The 17,764-nt window shown below is 38.9% G+C and overlaps 1 pseudogene; it reads left to right on the top strand.

The window, feature by feature from the left end:
* The first annotated feature begins 7,381 nt into the window (after nt 1–7,381).
* Nucleotides 7,382–11,011, top strand: LOC139902486 (disease resistance protein At4g27190-like; annotated as a pseudogene).
* Nucleotides 11,012–17,764: the final 6,753 nt, after the last annotated feature.

Raw genomic sequence — 17,764 nt, 5'->3', positions numbered from 1 at the left:
AGCAGATACCTGATGTTGATTATGATGAAGTGTTTGCTCCAGTAGCTAGACTGGAGGCAATAAGATTGTTTTTGGCATTCGCATCCTACATGGGATTTCAGGTGTATCAGATGGATGTGAAGAGCGCGTTTTTGTATGGAGTTTTAAACGATACCGTGTATGTTGAACAGCCTCCAGGGTTTGAGGATCCTCACTTCCCTGAGAAGGTTTATCGTCTTGACAAGGCGCTGTACGGGTTACATCAAGCTCCTAGAGCATGGTACGCCACCTTGTCAAACTACATGATAGAAAACGGTTTTAGAAGAGGAGTTATTGATCAGACTCTCTTCATTAAAGAGAAAGGGGGGCACATCATGTTGGTGCAGGTATATGTTGATGATATTATCTTCGGGGCGACTGATCATAGTATGGTTAAAGAGTTCGAGACGGTTATGCAGAATAAGTTCAAGATGAGTTCCATGGGAACTATCAAGTTCTTTCTCGGTCTCCAGGTTGCTCAGACTGATAAGGGTATCTTCCTGCATCAGACAAAGTATGTTGCCGATATTTTGAGTAGGTTTCAGATGGAAGATGAAAGGCCTGCTAAAACTCCGTTAGCTGTGAATCACGGTCTGTCACCCCAGTTAGAAGGAACAAGGGTGGACCAGACATTGTACAGAGCAATTATTGGCTCTTTGATGTATTTGACGGCGTCGAGACCCGACATTATGTTTGCGGTTTGCTTGTGTGCTCGTTATCAGGCAAATCCGAACGTGCATCATATGTTGGTGGTTAAACGTATAATGAGGTATCTGAAGGAAACGCCGAGTTTGGGATTGTGGTATCCTTGTGATAAGGATTTCAAGTTGATCGCCTACAGTGATTCAGATTATGGTGGTTGCAAGAAAGACTTCAAGTCTACTTCAGGAGGTTGTCAGTTTTTAGGTAGCCGTTTGGTTTCATGGCAATGCAAGAAGCAGAATGCGGTGGCTCTGTCAACGTGTGAAGCTGAGTACATTGCCGCAGCTAGCTGTACATCTCAGGTCGTCTGGATCCAACAGCAGCTTCGAGACTACGGTTTGAATTTCACTAACACTCCTCTTTTCATAGATAATAATGCTGCTATATCTGTGACTAAAAATCCCGTAAATCATTCTAAAACTAAACACATAGGGATTAAATTTCACTTCATTAGAGATTGTTATGAAAAGAAATTGATTGACGTACAGAGGGTGGAATCACTTGAACAGAGGGCTGATCTTTTCACAAAAGCTTTTGATAAACCGCGTTTTGACTACTTAATAAATGAATTGGGTATTAAAGACTTAAAAGACGTGGTCCCAGACAAAGAGAATGTGATATAGCCCTGTATGCTTTATGTGTTCATTTGTATTATAAGGTGTGTCTTTGCATGTTTTCTTCTCGTTTATGCCTGCTTTAGTGTGTTTTTCTGCTATGTGCTGTTTTCTTAGGTAGATTTACTTTTGTTTTTACTTCTGCATGCATCTTAAAATCCAAAAAGCCAAAAATATTTTTGTTTTTAGAATTTTAGGGGGAGAATATTGCATCATCAGAAAAACTCTAAAAATTGAAAAATAGAAAAGAATTGTTTACCTGTTTAGGGGGAGATGAAGAAGTTACTTGAGCCTGCATGTAAATGTCCACAGAAGTAAATAGATATAAGTACGCTATTTATCTGACTATGGGTAGGCTTAAACTGATTAATTCCCAGAATGAGGCATTACACAACCAGACATAGTTGTCACGATTGATCTAAAGCGGTTGAAGGTAATCACCTATATTACCACTTGCATTGTATCGATAAAAGATTGGTGAGAAAATGGTAGACGGTGAGGATATCCCCCACTGTGTTGGAGATTTTGACAATCCTTGCCCCCATCCCAGTCGTAAGGGTATCATACGCTCTCGCGAGCATGCCGGGGACAAGTGTGAGATCAATACTTAGTGAGGATGTTCTGATAAGTGTGTACACCAGGTTTCTATTCGTTCTTAAATGCTTGAATCGAAACTAAACCCCCAAAATTCACTCACAAATACATCTCTAGGATGTCTCTGGGGAATATCTTGCCTTTCATCCAAAATCACAGACTGATTCACAGACAATTGCAAGAAAGAACTCCAGCGAGAAGAATGTCCAGAAAGAATATCTTGTGAAAGAACCATACAAAGTATGCGAGAGAAATCAGTTCCTAAACAAACTGAATTGAAGATTGTGGTGCACTGAAAAAAAAAAAAAAAAAAAAAAAAAAAAAAAAAAAAAAAAAAAATAAGTAGGTGCACCACATGTCGAGTAAATCATGTCATTGAAATGCGAGACATTAAAGTCTGAAAGTCGGTGAAGTCAAGAATTGAAGGGATCTCAAATATTTCAAGAAGAATGTTCGTGTAATCTCTGAAGATGTCTGTGATGAAAGTCTGTAACTGTTAGGCACTGTATTCCCCGAGGGATAACCTGTGACAGCAAGGAATTTCATGACTTGCACTTTCCGTTTCCAACCATAACTTTAATAATAATCGAAGCATTTGGGACTTATAGCGGCTGGTTAATCGAAAGATATGCATGTTCGGAATGTTCGATATCTATGAGATCAGCCGAGTCAAATGATTCTTGATGATGGAGATTCATGATCGACAGGGATGTCGCAAAATACGTTTGCTCAGATTTTCTGATCAGTTGGGCCAACGGTACAAGTGTGTGGTAACAGGAAAGTTGCTAATTATCTGTTACAGAAAGTAATGAGAATTGGTTACCTGAAACATCGTGCGATCTTCCGTGACCGCCTTGCCTAACGAGCAGTAACACGTTAAATGTGTTTTAAATGCTAAGTAATGCCAATATGGTCTGTAAGAATTAATCTGATTAAGCTTAATGAAAATTTATACCTGTAATCAGACATTTAGATTGCTAATGACTATGTGGATTATGGACATAAATGATTACTGCAACTATGGCCAAGTTCTGATCCCTTAAGGTTTTCGTTTCACAAAAATACTGGTTATTGAGATATGACAAATTCTGTTTTATAATGATTTCTGAATGATTGATACGATATGTACAGATCTGAACATGCTAAGTGACTTAATTCGTTAACTTGGAATCGTTCTGTTATCGTGAAATATACTGAGTTTTGATTATCTGTTCTTTTACTTATTTGTTTTCATGTTTCCATATTTCGGAAAAATACAAAAATATGTCATTGCTTTTCGTGTATGTCTGTTTCTGGCTGTAAATGATCTTTTCTCTTTGTCGAAGCGGGAATTTATTTTCTGAATTTGTTAATCAAGCTTGAACAAGATCTTATAAACTGTTCTCGTACTTAAAGGATCAGCCCTGGGTAAGGTAGTAAGGTTATAATGAGGAAAAACCGAAAATTTTCTATGAGTTTTGAAAAAGTTGACCATCGGCCCTGTTGTTTGACCCTCGGCTCGATGGTGCAGACCATCGGTCCGAAGGACATGACAATCGGCCCGAGGGAAAACTCCATTTTAAGTCGGTTAAGTGTGGGACCTTCGGATCGATGGTACTCACCATCGGCCCGAGGGAGTAGACCATCGGCCCGATGGTCTCTGAAGGATATAAAAGGGTCAGAACGACCTCCGGTTCTCACACTTTGAAAATTTTGAGATTTTTATCGAGTATTTGCAATCAAACCGATCGCTGTTTTTCTCCTAGTTTATTATCTACTTTTGTCCGGTGATCACGTTGCTGCAAACCAGGTATCTTTTCGTGCTCTAAATCTTTAGTTTTTTATGTTTTTTTGGTCCGTTAATGGTGGGTTCCAATTGGAACTCAATTTGAGTTAGTTTGTTGAAATTGATGATTGCAAGCGTTTAATCGGTGTGCTTAGGAGGGTTTCCAACCATTCCCGTTGAAAACCCCCAATTTTTGATCGATTTGATGATCCTTGGGTTTGATTTCTGATGAACTACCCTCGGACCGATGGTCTTTGACCTCCGGACCGAGGGTCCACACCTTCGACCCGATGGACTACTCCATCGACCCGATTGACCTTTTCTGACCTTCGAGTGATATTGACCCGAGGGGCTTGACCTTTGACCCGAGGGACTTGACCCTCGACCCGAGGGACTTGACCCTCGACTCGATGGTCTGTAATTTGACCCGATGGTCAGACTTTTGGCCAGATAGACTAAGTTTTGCGTATTTGACTGATCGTTATTGGTACATGTGTGTTTGTTTCAGCTTATTTTTACAGAATGTCTACTTCAGCTGAACCTCAGAGGCATGACACTGACTCCGAGACTGAGACAGATTCCAGTGGACCCACTGGAGAAGAGATGGAGGGATTGAAAGCCAATGATAGCTCGAACATCTTGGCTAACCTGAATGAGAGTGGACCTTGGTCTAAGAATTATATCGAGATGATTCAATTCTTGAAACGTTCTCGAATCCTCCATGCAATAGACACCGATTGCAAAGCCTATTACTCTCATCAGCGTGAATTCTGGAAACATGCTAAGATCGAGACTGTTGACGGAAAGAAGGTTATAGTTAGCAGTGTGTTCGGCAAGGAAGTTCTAGTGACCGAACAAATGATCCGAGAGGAATGGAAGTTTGGTGATTCCGAGAATATGCCAAAGAGGCTATCGAAGAAGAAAGTGACGGGCTGTGTACTGAGATGTGGATATAGTCACTCAGTGGAAGTTAGGATTAAGCGAAGCGGGTTCTCCCGTCCCTACAGATATTTAGGCTTGGTAATCCTGAAGTGTTTGAGCAATTTGCAAGGCGGATGGGATGAGTTGAATGAGACCTTCGCTAGTATGTTTGCTGCGTTGGTATTGAATGCTGAGTTCAACTTCTCGGGGGTTATCTTTGATCTTCTGCTGAAGAATGTGAATGTTACACTGTTTCTGATCTATCCTAGATTTTTACAGGCGCTCATCAATAAACAGTGTCCCGAGTTGATATTTAAGAAGAAGGATCGAATCAATCTGCATCACATGAATGATCATACTCTTAACCGGCTTGATCAGCTGAAGTGTGTAGTACCGGTTAAGTTTATTTGTCATATCGCTAGGGCAGATTACGTGTGTCCTCCAGGAAAGGAGTGGAGGAATGAGAATAGCAAGTCGGCGGTTGAGCCAGAGTTCAAAGTGACGAATAGTGATGATGAGGTCAATCAACCGATTAATGTGACCCAAAATCAATCTGTTGAGAGCAGTACTCAGAGGCTAGTAGATGAAGGTGAGGTAACTGGTACTGCCTCGAAAAGAAAAGCTGTTGCAGGGGGATCTAAGCAACGTAAGAAACCGAAGAAGATCATTTTGGTAAGGAGGACTACCCAGCCACCACAACAACCACAACAGCCACCACAACAACCACAACAACCACCACCTACTCAAACAACCATCCGTCCACCAGTACAACCAACTCACACAGAACAACATTTCACTCAACTGAACACACCTCCATCACTCAACTTTGAAGAACAAGTTGGTACTTCGAGTCCAGCGGCAGCTGCAGATGTTGGAGGAAGTTCATCTGTCACACTGGATCAGGTGAACTCCTTGAGAATTCTGATCAATGAGACTATGGCTCAGCAAGTGCTGTTTAAATCGTCGGTAAAGGAAGAGATGAAGAAAGAGATTGAGAGTGTGAAGCAAGAGAGTCAGAAGGAGATTGAGGCGATGAGGTTGGAGAATGAGAAGAAGGATAAGTTGATTGAGAATTTAACAGTTCAGGTCAACGCTCTACAGCAAAAGGTTGACAGTCAGGGTAAAGAACTGGTTGAGTATAAGAACAAGGTTACTAGCTCGAACACTGAGTTAGATAATCTGAAGGCGATAGTTAAAGGTTGGGATGAAAAGTTTAAAGACTGTGAGATTCTCGAGGTTAACGACGGTGAATCTGGTGATGATGACGATGCTCAGACGGACAACTCTAAAGCGTTGGAAGTCTTTGACAAAGATAAACCGCTGTATGCTGTACCTATTAGTGCTTTTCGTTTATCTGATTTTTTGTCTGCACAGGATCAGCTGAACGTTTTATCTGTTTATGATGATCTAGAGGAGGGGGAAATCCCTCCGGAGCCGACAAGTGAAGCGATTGAATGGCTGGTGCGTCAAGAGCAAGAAACCGCTACACCTGCTGACGCTACACCAGCAACGTCGTCCGCAAGACGTGAATCGGATGACGAGTATGTAGAGACTGTGGCTAGTGATCAGGATAATCTGAATGGAATTGATGATGTATCAAGAGGATGATCCGACTGCGTCCATGGTCGCGGGTTTTGTGCGACGATCCTTCCTTGCTAAGAGTTTTAAAGGAGACAGGGTCTGGAGACCGCAGTTCCCGACGATCAAATACCGAACGAACAAGAGAACAGGTGTTGTTCGTAGGATTGCAAGGTATGCTCCGGTGAAGTACATGCGTACGATTAGGGTTAAACGAATGCCGCAGCACTTCAGCCAGAGATTCCGTTGGTGGTATTATGATGATCGTTCGGAGGAAGCCGTAATTGTGTTGGAAAAGGAACATGGTGATGACAATGATACAATCAGGGTTTTGGATCCAATTTGGCTACGTAATTGTTGTGAAGAAGATATATGCACGTTGTACCTGAATAAAATGATGTATCGCAGGGAAAATCGTGTACAAGCAGAACAGTACGTAAGAGTGGCCGAGTTGTGCTGGTTGAGGAATTTGGTGACTGATCCGTTCCCTGTAGAGTAAAGAATGAAGAACTGAAGACCTACTTTAGAGTTTGTTTGTGCGTTTGTCGAACTAGGTCTTAGGGGGAGTTTGTTGGTGCATAATCCCTAGTTCTTATTGTTCTTTTTATTATCGAGTTGTAATGAACATTGATACATTATTATGTTTGCCTTATTATGATTTGTTTATGATTATGTTATTGAATGAATGTCTAGTGTAACGATTGTTTAATTGGTTGGACGATCGAAACACAGCCCGAGGGTCAGGGACCCTCGGCCCGAGGGAGAAGACCATCGGACCGATGGTTAAGACCATCGAGCCGATGGTAGCTGGGTCTTATATAAATATGAGATGACGGGAACTAATTGAGGTTACGTATTTTTCACTTGGTTTCTTGGTTCCTGTCGATTCCAGCACTCCCTCACAACCCACAACCGAATACACTTGTTCTAGGCTATTGAATATCTAGGTTTAATCATCTAGGTTATCGAAACCTTAGGATTTCAAGTATTCGAATCAAAAGATCATAGTTTCCGCCTATAGGTCGTTGTGTTTAATCAAGATCCGTGTAATACAACAACACATATACTTGAACTCGTTACTTAAGCATCACATATTGGATCCAAGGTCACTTTTTTACTTTACAAAAGAATAATAGTATTTCCATTAGTGGAGTTTTCTTTAATCATTAAATCATTATGTATGTTTCCTGTTTCTCTCTGTCCAATCATTCAATTTTTAACTTTACCAATTTTTCATCTTGTTCTCTTTCAAGCCATCATTTTGGAGGTCCTTCAAAGTGTCACTGGATGCTCGATTTTCTCAGGTATCTCTACCATTTTTTTTAAACGTGTTATACATATAATTTTGATTATTTTGGGTTTTAATGGTAACATATGATGTTTTTTTTTATCATGTATTTGTTCATATTTTCTATGGATTACACTTATTATCTCTTTGCCTATCTATTTTTTGATGGTTCCGCTTTTAGTTAGTTACCTTTGTGTAAGTACAACGATGATTCAGTTTTATGGTACAATTTTATGCTCTGTTTCACAGTTCATTCTTTTTGCCTTTTTTATGATTGTACAAATGTTTTTTATTTTTTTATTTATTATTATTTTTTTATTTTTTTTATGGTGACAAGGTGCACGTGAAGGGAATTAATTGAGAATGAGCTTTTAACTATCTTAACAACTACATCTAAAAGCCAACGATAGTTTTAGTCTAAATTACCTTTTCAATTTCATCAATTATCATTAACCTTTCCAAACCATCAATTATTTTAAGAGGTACGTGTAGTATACAATAATAAATATCACAATCCGCTCACTTATTATTGGTTCATTGTAATTTTCTTACGAATTTCCTTTGCTTGCTAGGAAAAAAAAAAGATTATTGAAATGGCAGAGGGGGTCATTGTTACTTCAGTTGCTGACAAAGTAGTAGACTCGATGTTTGTTGTCGCCAAGAAGGAGATTGGTTACATGTGGAATTGCAAACAACTTGTTGAAAAGTTCAAAAGTGAAGTTCAAAACCTCAAAGATATGAAAGGGAGGATTCAACAAAAAATACAAACAGCCAAAGATAAAGGAGACACACTCGTGGTTGGTGTTGAAGACTGGATCAACGCTGCTACTGCAGAAATATTGAAAGCCGAAGAATTTATTACAGAAGAAGGTAATGCAAAGAAGACATGCTTTGGAATTGGATTGTGTGGTAATTGGAGCACTCTTCATCATTACGGTAAGAAGGCAGCACAGACTGATCCTCTAATGGAGCTCAAAGCAGGAGGCACAATTCATGAAAGTTGTGTTTCTTTGGATACTCCTGCACCTGGTATACTTGACTGCTACCAAAACAAGAATCTTGTTGATATTGTGACCCATAATTCAGTTTTGGACAATATCATTAAGGCTTTGGAAGATGATAGCAAACAAGTTATCGGAGTTTATGGTGTAGGAGGTGTAGGAAAAACTACATTGGCCAAGGAAGTTAATTCAAAAGTAAAGAATATGTTTGCTGATATTACTTTTACAACTATCTCTAAAAACTTTGATGTTGAAATGATTAAAAATGATATTGAAAATGCAAGAAAGAGAATTATGAAAGGTGAGAAGATTCTAATCATATTAGATGATGTGTGGGAGGAATTGAATTTAGATGAATTGTGCATTCCGTGTGGTATTCAACACATGAACTGCAAAATTTTGTTGACATCTAGAAGGAAACATGTGTGTGAGAATATGAATGCTCAGAGTTTAATCTGTGTGAACTCTTTGCCATTAGAAGAAGCATGGATTCTTTTCAAACATGTTGTTGGTGACAAACTGGAGACCGACACCCATTTGACTTCAGTTGCAAGGGATGTCGCTAAAGAATGTGGTGGATTGCCACTGGTCATTAACGTGATTGGGAAAAACGTTAAAAAACAAAGATATCAGTTCATGGAAAGCAACTTTAACTCAGTTACAGAAAAATGCTTTGAAAAACAAAGATGTCGATGCAACAATAAAGACGGTATATAACCGTTTGAAGCTAAGCTATGATTTTCTTGAAAGTGAAGCCCAATGGTGCTTCTTACAGTGTAGTTTGTTTCCAGAAGACTCTAATATCCGTTTGGAAGACTTGGTACTTTACAGGGTAGGTTTGGAAAAGTCTAAGGAGATTGAAAGCATAGAGGATGTGAGAAGCACTGTTCAAGATGCAGTGAATATCCTCAAGTCTTATGGTTTGTTGTTGGATGGATATAGGGAGCCTGATTATTCAGAATTCTACATCAGAATGCATGATGTTTGCCGTGATATGGCATTATTAATTGCAAATGAAGGTAGTACAAATCATTTTCTGGTGATGGCTAGGGAAGGTTTGACTAAATGGTTGCCAAGAAACAACATCCAACAAAGTTACAGGGGGATCTCGTTGATGCACAATAGAATACGTAAGCTTCCTGAAGATAAAATTAGCTTCCCAAATCTTGAAGCTGCCTATTTGCAGGGTAATTATTTGGCATCTATTTCTGATGAATTTATTGAAGGAATAAAAAATGCTAGAGTTTTAGATTTGGCCCTTAATTACATCTCATCCCTTCCAGGATCATTAGCTAGGCTCTCACAACTTCGCATGCTCAATCTTTCTGGAAATTATATATGTGAAATTAGTATAATAGGTGAGTTGAAAGGCCTTGAGATTCTAATTCTCAATGATACTGGAATCGAAGAAGTTCCTGAATGTATTGGTCAATTGGTTAACTTAAGGCGGCTTGAAGTTATAGATTGTAAAAAGCTATCTTATATATCACCAGATGTCATTTCGAAGCTCAGGCGGCTGGAAGAGTTACGCATTCACTTCCTGGTCCATTGCAAAGAAGTTCACGAGTGTGTTGCTGCGGTGAACTGTTTGTCGAAGCTCACATGTTTGGAATTACTAGTGCCAATTCTTTATGAATTTTCTGAAGGTTTTAATTTTAATAAACTCAAAGGATTCGCAATTCGATTCATAGATACTGGTTTGCATTATCTATTTGCCATCTATAAAACCTGGTTAGAAGAGGAATTACGTCGGGTTACTTTCCAACACATTTGTAATTCAGAACGTTATCTTGCTTTGAACATGAAGTATCGTGTGTTTCCAATCTTACGGATGCAAAAGCTAATTGAGGTAATTCGTCCTAATTGGATAAGTCTAAATGAAATAGAAAACTTGAATAACGTCATACCGGACCTAGATCAAGAAGGTTTCAATAATATAGAATGTATTCATTTGGAGAGCTGTAAGAATGTTACATGCGTAGTGGATACATGTGATTGGGGAGGGAATGCAAATGAAAAGTTTTTAAGGGAAGTTAAACTTTTGAGTTTGGCAGAACTAAATAAGTTAGGGGTTCTATGGAAATGCCCAGATGAATTTATAAGTCTAACTAACCTAGTCAACCTTGAAATTTATAGTTGTAATGAGTTATTAAGACTATTTCCATTGAGTGTCGCAAAAGGGCTTGTCTCACTGAAGGAGGTTCAAATTGTATTTTGTGAAAATCTAGAGGAGGTGATTTGGGGTGAAACTGAAACGGATGAAGTAATTGTCTTCCCTTGCCTTACCACTATTAAGTTACGTTGGTGTTATGACCTCAAAAGCTTCTACTCGGGCAGTTGTTGTAGCATCAAATATCCATCATTAGTGGACGTAACATCCACCAGTTGTCATAAAATGGAGATGTGGGGACCGGGAACCCATGAAACACCCAAGCTCAAGTTTGTGAATCATGTACCACTTGATGGACGTTTTTCCATTAATGAAGCCGTTGTCAAACTTCATGTGGCACAAAAAGCTAGCTTGAGGTAATAAAAATGCCCTAATCACTTAAACATAGTTATTTCAATTTAATTGGCCGATATCCATAGTATGTTCTATTTTGAACAGGAACTTGAGAAGATAATTACAGTTTCCAGAGTTAACAAAAAAGGAAAGTTGCTATTTAAATATCATGAATTTTCTGTTTCAAATCATACTACTACAGTAGTATTTTTATATTTGGGTATCAGAGATTGCGTAACAAAACTAATAGATAATATATTTGATAATGTTTGAGTGAAATAAAGATACTGCTATGCTGATAACAGTTGACGGGCTAATTACGTATCTTCTCCCAACAAACCCTTTTCTTACTTAGACTATGGTGTCAAGGTTAGATTGTTAAGTTTACTATGTAAATATTGTAACAAATGGTTTGCTGCTGCTGCTGCTGCTGCTGCTGCAGGAATGTGACCAATCGATGATGTCAGGGTAATGTTCCCATCAAATTTTCAAATGGAACTCTCTATGTTGACACTGATTTGGGAGTTGGCACACATTATGTGAATCTTTTTAAATACTCTTGGTGCATATCTTTGGTTTGCTAGTACTTATAATACAATGTTAGATGTATTTACTTGAGTTTGAACTTCATTTTAATTTGTTTTACAGTATTATTTTTCAAAAGCACAAATCTGTTACTCCGTATTGTACTCTATTATGATATATTTGTGTCATTTGTCACTGTATTTCACTTACATAAGCCAAATTGGAAATAGTACAGTATCTATATACAGGTGATACTATATATGCAACACTATATGTATCAACTACTACGTGGTTCCTTTCACTTGCATCATGGACCTGCACCATCAACCCCAGCTCACTATGACCAAAGTACTTCCAAACACTAGGTGGTAATTATTGTTAAAATACAATGTAAATTTAGAATAATATGGAATTAGTAAATGTATATGGGTAAAATATCTAGATATTAATATGCATAAGAAAATATCTAGATATTAGAATATGAGAGAAAAATCTAGAAATTGAAATGTAAAAGAAAAATCTAGATATTTGTAAGTTGTAGAAATATCTAGATATTTATATATCCATGGAAATATCTAGGTTCTAGAATGTTCCATGGAGTAGTATAAATATGGGAGGAGATTTCATTTGTGTTGTGTGAAGTTGTGAGAGTGAAATAAGAAGTGAGTTGTGAAGAAGAGAAGAAGAGTGTGAGTTAGCGAAAGTAGAGAAGATAAAGTTTGTAAGTAATATTGTAATTGTAATTTAATATAAGTGTTTTTGTTAAGTTTCCCGATCAAGCCTTAGTTTGTGTTTAAGTTCTTAGTGCACTTTTGTTGTTCTTATTATATGGTCGGCTCTGCCGCCTAAGTAATACATGGTCGGTTATACCGCCTGAATGATATATGGTCGACACTGTCGCCTCACTATTATTGTGCACTAAGGATTCATAAAATTAAAGGCTAACCAACGTCAAAGTGTTGGTGTAGTGAGTGTAGTATAATCTAGGTCCTCAATAGTGGGTGTGTTGGGCTCGTCGAAGCTTCCAACAATTGGTATCAGAGCAGGTCGTTCGGGACCATTTCTAGTGGAGGAAATCGGTAAACGTTGGACGTTTACATCGGCTTGTTTTCACCAAGGCTCTAAGGAAGATTCTGTCGGAGCACAGTTAGGAACTGTGAAAGCTCATCGGTCAGGGACCAAGCTTATTGGACGTTGGACGTCATGATGGCAGATCTTGCAAGTACGAGCAGTGGAATCAAGAGTCTCAATAACCACAACTATGGTTATTGGCGGACTTGCATAGAATCCTACCTACAAGGACAGGATTTATGGGAAATAGTTGCTGGCAGTGACACAACGCCTCCACCGAAAGAAAATGCTGAAGCCTTGAGAAAATGGAACATCAAGGCCGGGAAGGCTTTATTTATATTGAAGACTACAATCGAGGAGGATCTATTGGAGCACATCCGTGACGAGAAAACACCAAAGGCAGCTTGGGAAACTTTTGAAAAATTATTTTCAAAGAAGAATGAAGCACGCCTCCAGCTCTTGGAAAATGAGCTCGCGGGTATCTCACAAGGAAGTCTGTCTATTTCTCAGTATTTCACCAAGGTGAAATCTATTTGTCGTGAGATATCTCAACTTGCTCCTGAAGAGAAAGTGAGTGATGCAAGGATGAAGAGAATTTTCATCCACGGCTTAAGATCCGAGTATAATGGATTTATAGCCGCTGTGAGAGGATGGCCTACTCAACCATCATTAATAGAGCTGGAGAATTTGTTGGCTAATCAAGAGGCATTAGCCAAGCAGATGAATGAAGTAACCATAAAAGACGGAGAAGATGCACTCTTCACCAATAAAAAGAAAGCAACATCTCGAAGACAAGAAGCGATGAAAGAAAGTAAGACATATGGGTGGAAGGGTCACCCAAAATCAAAAGGCAACGCTTCAGGGGGAGCTCAACAAGGAAGAAGAGATTATCGCCAACAATACGGGGAAAATGATAAGAGAAAGAATGGTGAATGCTTCAATTGTGGCAAGAAGGGTCATTTTGCTCGAGAATGTAGATTCCCCAAAAGGCGAACTTTTGAAGGAAATGTGGCCGCCGCAAGAGATGAGAAGAAAGAGGTCACATTCGAAGCAACCATTAATGAGGAAACATGGGATGCAGAAGCAGGACTCTCCGTTGAAGCTGACATGGATGATCAAGCTCTTGCAGCAACCTTAAAGTCAAAAATAAACTACAAAGATGATTGGATCATTGATTCTGGGTGTTCAAATCATATGACCAATGATGAGACGAAGCTGCAAGAAATGGAGGATTACAAAGGAAAGAGAGTCGTGTTGACATCCGACAATTCAAGGTTGTCTATTTCTCACATTGGAAAGACAATAATTCCAAATGAAGGCGACTCTCATAAGCTCCAACTCAAGAAGGTGTATCTTGTCCCTGGCCTAAAGAAGAATTTACTGTCAGTACCACAATTGACAGCAGAAGGGAACTATGTGCTCTTTGGACCAGAAGCTGTGTCCGTATTCAAGAGAGTAAAGGTGGTTGGCAATCCAGTTATGCATGGAAGAAGAATAGAATCGGTCTATGTATTATCTGCTGAAACAGCTTATGTGGATAAGACTCGAAAAAATGAGACGGCTGATCTTTGGCATGAACGTCTTGGGCATGTGGGCTACAACAAGTTAAAGGAGATGATGGTAAAACGCATAGTAAATGGGCTTCCTCAAATTGATATCCGAACAGATACAATATGTGCTGGATGTCAATTTGGCAAAGCTCACCAATTGCCATTCAAGGAGTCAGCGCATCAGTCCAAGACACCACTAGAGCTCATACACTCAGATGTTTTCGGCCCAGTGAAACAAACATCACTTGGAGGTATGAAATATATGGTGACATTCATTGATAACTTCTCAAGATATGTGTGGGTTTACTTCATGAAGGAGAAGTCGGAGACTTTTCTGAAGTTTAAAGAGTTCAAGAACAAGGTAGAAAGTGAGCTCAATACTAAGATTCGATGCTTACGCACAGATAATGGAGGAGAATATTTATCAACCGAGTTCAATATCTATCTTAAGAAGCACAAGATCAGAAGGCAATTAACTTGCCCTAATACTCCACAACAGAATGGAGTGGCAGAACGTAAGAATCGTCATCTTGCTGAACCCTTTCGAAGTATGCTTCATGGTAAGAATGTACCAGGAAAATTTTGGGCCGAATGTATGAGGACGGCTTCATACGTGATTAACAGACTCCCACAAACAAAGTTGGGATATATTTCACCATATGAAAGATTATGGAAGATCAAGCCAACCGTCAACCATCTCAAGGTTTTTGGATGTGTATGCTACGTCTTCGTACCAGATCATCTACGAAGCAAATTTGATAAGAAGGCAATTCGGTGCATTTTTGTCGGTTATGATGAATCAAGAAAAGGATGGAGATGTTGTGATCCAAATACTGGGAAGTGTCATACTTCAAGAAATGTGGTATTTGATGAAGCTTCTTCATGGTGGTCACCTCAAAAGATAGAGCTTCCAGAATCTCATGGATTAGAAGAAGTTCCAGAAGAGAAAGAAGAACATAAAGAGCACATATCGGATCCAATTAAAGAAGGAGATGGATCGTACTCTAAGGAAACGAGTCCATGGAAAACTGGGGTACATCAATCTACATTCGAAGAGGTTCGTCCAAGCAAATGGATGCCGAGGAGCATGTGCAAGAATTACGGAGATCAACAAGGCCGAGGCAACCTAATTCGAGGTATGCCAATGCTGCTCATGTGGATGAATCAATACCTATTGAGCCTTCCACTTATGAAGAAGCAGCACAAAGTCAAGAATGGCAGAAAGCGATGGAAGAAGAAATTAATGCACTAAAAGAAAACCAGACATGGAGTTTAGTTCCAAAGCCAAAAGATGTAAAACCAATATCTTGTAAATGGGTTTACAAGGTGAAGACTCGATCAGATGGCTCCATTAAAAGGTATAAAGCTCGACTTGTTGCTAGAGGTTTTTCTCAACAATATGGGCTGGATTATGAAGAAACGTTTAGTCCAGTGGCGAAGATCACAACAATTCGAGCTCTACTAGCTTTAGCCGCTAGCAAATCTTGGAAGCTGTGGCAGATGGATGTCAAGAACGCTTTCTTACATGGAGAACTTGACAAAGAAATTTATATGGAGCAACCAAGAGGCTTTGAGAACAAGTCCCATCCTGACCATGTCTGCAAATTAAAGAAAGCACTATACGGCTTGAAGCAGGCTCCAAGAGCTTGGTACGGGAAGATTGGCGAGTTTTTAGTAAAAAGTGGTTTCACAGTTGCTCCTTCAGATTCTAGTTTATTTGTGAAACAAGATCAAGGAAAACTAGCCATAGTGCTAGTATATGTGGATGACTTAATCATCACGGGAGATCACTATGAGGAGATTCAAAGAACAAGAGAGAATCTGTCTATCAGATTTCATATGAAGGAACTTGGAGAACTCAAACATTTTCTTGGACTCGAAATAGAGCAGAAAAGAGAAGGATTATTTCTGGGACAACAGAAATATGTGCGAGATCTTTTACAAAAGTACGGAATGCTTAATTGCAAACCTATCTCAACTCCGATGGATCCGAATACAAAACTACGAGCAGATGAAGGAAAAAGTCTTCAAGATGTTACCATGTATCGAAAGATGGTCGGAAGTCTTATTTATCTCACACTAAGCCGGCCAGACATATCTTATGCAGTTGGAGTGGTAAGTCGATACATGAGCAATCCGAATAAGCCTCACCTTGATGCTGTACGACGCATCTTAAGGTATGTTAAAGGCACTATTAACTTTTGTATTTTATACAAGAAAAATAAAGAATGTCACGTGACTGGATATTGTGACGCCGATTACGCTGGAGACTATGATACACGACGGTCAACAACTGGATACATGTTTAGTCTTGGATCGGGAGTAATATCATGGTGCAGCAAGAGACAACCAACTGTATCATTATCAAGCACTGAAGCAGAATATCGATCGGCATCATCAGCAACACAAGAAATTACATGGTTGAAACAACTAATGGAAGATCTTCATCAATCAACAGATTATCAAGTAAATCTTCTTTGCGATAACCTATCAGTTATACGACTAGCAGAAAATCCAGTCTTCCATGCAAGAACAAAACATATAGAAGTGCACTATCACTATGTTCGTGAGAAGGTCCTTGAAGGAAAAATCAAGATGGTGCCAACAAAGACAGATGAACAGGTTGCAGATATATTCACCAAGAGCCTAAGTAAATCAAAGTTTGAAAAATTCAGAGAAGCACTTGGAATGGTCTGCAAGACATCGTTGGAAGGAAATTTGCATTGAGGGGGAGTGTTAAAATACAATGCAAATTTAGAATAATATGGAATTAGTAAATGTATACGGGTAAAATATCTAGATATTAATATGTATAAGAAAATATCTAGATATTAGAATATGAGAGAAAAATCTAGAAATTGAAATGTAAAAGAAAAATCTAGATATTTGTAGGTTGTAGAAATATCTAGATATTTATATATCCATGGAAATATCTAGGTTCTAGAATGTTCCATGGAGTAGTATAAATATGGGAGGAGATTTCATTTGTGTTGTGTGAAGTTGTGAGAGTGAAATAAGAAGTGAGTTGTGAAGAAGAGAAGAAGAGTGTGAGTTAGCGAAAGTAGAGAAGATAAAGCTTGTAAGTAATATTGTAATTGTAATTTAATATAAGTGTTTTTGTTAAGTTTCCCGATCAAGCCTTAGTTTGTGTTTAAGTTCTTAGTGCACTTTTGTTGTTCTTATTATATGGTCGGCTCTGCCGCCTAAGTAATACATGGTCGGTTATACCGCCTGAATGATATGTGGTCGACACTGTCGCCTCACTATTATTGTGCACTAAGGATTCATAAAATTAAAGGCTAACCAACGTCAAAGTGTTGGTGTAGTGAGTGTAGTATAATCTAGGTCCTCAATAGTGGGTGTGTTGGGCTCGTCGAAGCTTCCAACAATTATGACCCGTTTGTAGATACAAACCTAGTACTTCGAAATTCTAGGTGGTAATTACGACCCATTTGCTTATAATTACGATCGACTTCCTCTTCAATCAATAGTTCACATTTTATACATCGAGCAGTTACGGCTTAAAAACGCCTTATACTGTTCTGAGCTAAGTGACAACCCGAAATTGCCGGTGCACCAGCAGTCATGACGGATCAACCGTGGACCACTTTAAAGAAACCAAGAGAAGACAACA

This window comes from Rutidosis leptorrhynchoides, chromosome 3 (assembly GCF_046630445.1).
Source record: "Rutidosis leptorrhynchoides isolate AG116_Rl617_1_P2 chromosome 3, CSIRO_AGI_Rlap_v1, whole genome shotgun sequence".
Lineage (NCBI taxonomy): Eukaryota > Viridiplantae > Streptophyta > Magnoliopsida > Asterales > Asteraceae > Rutidosis > Rutidosis leptorrhynchoides.
This window is presented reverse-complemented; position numbering and strand designations above follow the sequence as displayed.